Source organism: Schistocerca piceifrons, unplaced genomic scaffold, assembly GCF_021461385.2.
Source record: "Schistocerca piceifrons isolate TAMUIC-IGC-003096 unplaced genomic scaffold, iqSchPice1.1 HiC_scaffold_1149, whole genome shotgun sequence".
In the NCBI taxonomy this organism is placed as follows: domain Eukaryota; kingdom Metazoa; phylum Arthropoda; class Insecta; order Orthoptera; family Acrididae; genus Schistocerca; species Schistocerca piceifrons.
Genome location: NW_025726960.1, coordinates 57,501 through 60,000, shown reverse-complemented (window position 1 = coordinate 60,000; position 2,500 = coordinate 57,501). Strand labels below are relative to the sequence as shown.

Sequence of the window (2,500 nt, the reverse complement as noted above, 5' to 3'; positions counted from 1 at the left end):
CCGTTGGGCGAAAGGGAATCCGGTTCCTATTCCGGAACCCGGCAGCGGAACCGATACAAGTCGGGCCCCTCTTTTAGAGATGCTCGTCGGGGTAACCCAAAAGGACCCGGAGACGCCGTCGGGAGATCGGGGAAGAGTTTTCTTTTCTGCATGAGCGTTCGAGTTCCCTGGAATCCTCTAGCAGGGAGATAGGGTTTGGAACGCGAAGAGCACCGCAGTTGCGGCGGTGTCCCGATCTTCCCCTCGGACCTTGAAAATCCGGGAGAGGGCCACGTGGAGGTGTCGCGCCGGTTCGTACCCATATCCGCAGCAGGTCTCCAAGGTGAAGAGCCTCTAGTCGATAGAATAATGTAGGTAAGGGAAGTCGGCAAATTGGATCCGTAACTTCGGGATAAGGATTGGCTCTGAGGATCGGGGCGTGTCGGGCTTGGTCGGGAAGTGGGTCAGCGCTAACGTGCCGGGCCTGGGCGAGGTGAGTGCCGTAGGGGTGCCGGTAAGTGCGGGCGTTTAGCGCGGGCGTGGTCTGCTCTCGCCGTTGGTCGGCCTCGTGCTGGTCGGCGGTGCAGGATGCGCGCGCCTGCGCGGCGTTCGCGCCCCGGTGCTTCAACCTGCGTGCAGGATCCGAGCTCGGTCCCGTGCCTTGGCCTCCCACGGATCTTCCTTGCTGCGAGGCCGCGTCCGCCTTAGCGTGCTCCTCCGGGGGCGCGCGGGTGCGCGGATTCTCTTCGGCCGCCATTCAACGATCAACTCAGAACTGGCACGGACTGGGGGAATCCGACTGTCTAATTAAAACAAAGCATTGCGATGGCCCTAGCGGGTGTTGACGCAATGTGATTTCTGCCCAGTGCTCTGAATGTCAACGTGAAGAAATTCAAGCAAGCGCGGGTAAACGGCGGGAGTAACTATGACTCTCTTAAGGTGGCCAAGTGGCGGCGGTGTGGCTGCATCCGGACTTGGCTTTTCGAAGTGCGGTCTTGATGTAGTCGTGCTGCTGCTGCGAGGTGCCTTCCTTGGGTTATAGTTACAGGGAGAGTGATGCGCAATACATGGGCCTAGCCCTCTTAGCCTCTCCTCTCCTGCGGTCTTCTCCCCTTCTCGTGGGCCCGCTGATTTTCGCAGAGTGGAAGACCGCACCAGGGGCTTGGGGGGGTTACCAGCCCCCCCTCGCATTATCCCTTTATAGTTGGGGGCAGCCGACAAGAAACAAGAGATGGTGGCCCTTCCGCTGAAGGTGCCACCCCAGCTACCCCAGCACCTATCCGGCCAACCGGCCGTAACGAAAATGCGATAGTTTGTGTAGCTCCCTTTGCTTGCAGTGAGTGCCACCGCACTTTTACCACGAAGAACGGTCTCGGGGTCCATCGCCGCCGCCAACACCCTGCGGCCGCCAACGCTGAGATCGTGACGGAGAGGCGTCGCGCGAGGTGGACGGAGGAAGAAGTCCTGTCGCTCGCCAAGGCAGAGGCCGAACTGTTCCTTGAGAGGGACGCCCGGTTCTTCTTTGTAAATCAAGAACTTACCAGGATGTTCCCCGACCGAACGCTTGAGGCAATCAAGTGCCGACGGCGGCAAGCTGCCCACAAGCAGCTCGTCCGCCAATTCATGGAGGCACTTGAGATCGGTCGGGGCGAAGAGCCGGCGTCCCGCCGTGGAGCAGCGAGCTCGCTGCCTGACGCGGGCGAGGCCGCTGCGCCGCCCGTCGACGCAGCCGAGGACTTCGCGGCCGACACCACCGGGCCGCCGCCGGAGGGGCCGACTGACGCCGCCATCTGGGAGCATCTGGCGGGGCTACCTGCTTCCGCCCAGCGTTTCTCTGCCCTGGATCGAGTCATTGGTCTGGGGCGGGGCACGCCGCCCGATGTCATCCTGGGCATGCTCCCGGATGCCCTTGCGTCGGTCGGGTCCAGGGGGGAGAGGTCGATCACCAGGACACAGCGGCCGCGCCAATCATCCAAGCGGCCGCCTGCCGCCCCGCCGCTGCAGAAGCGCAAGCGGCGCCGCTGGGAATACGCGCGCACACAGGACGCCTTCCGTAGGTCGCGTGCACGTTGCGTGCGCGGCTTGCTGGACGGCACCCTGCTGCAGCCGCCACCCGACATCCCCGGTCTGCTGGACTTCTGGGCGGACCTCTTCACGAAGAAGCCGATCTCCACCGCCGGCTTCATCCGTGACCGCCTTCTCCCGCACTCGGAGCCTGTCGCTCCTGAGTGCCTATGGGGGCCGGTCACACGTGAGGAGGTCGCTGCTGCCTTGCCGCCCAGGGGATCGGCAGCCGGGCCGGACGGCCTGACTCCAGCGGAGCTGCGGCGCCTGCCGCATGAAGTCCTGGTGAAACTCTTGAACCTCTTCCTCCTGGCCCGCGCCCTCCCCGAGCGTCTGCTTCGCGCCCGGACGTCACTTCTCCCCAAAACGGCTGCACCAACAACCCCCGCTGACTTTCGCCCCATTACGGTCTGCTCGGTGTTGGCGCGGACCTTTCACAAGGTTCTCGCGTCACGCC

The 2,500-nt window shown here is 63.6% G+C and overlaps 1 pseudogene; it reads left to right on the top strand.

The window, feature by feature from the left end:
- Positions 1–2,500, top strand: part of LOC124728330 — a 7,960-nt pseudogene that overhangs the window by 1,966 nt on the left and 3,494 nt on the right.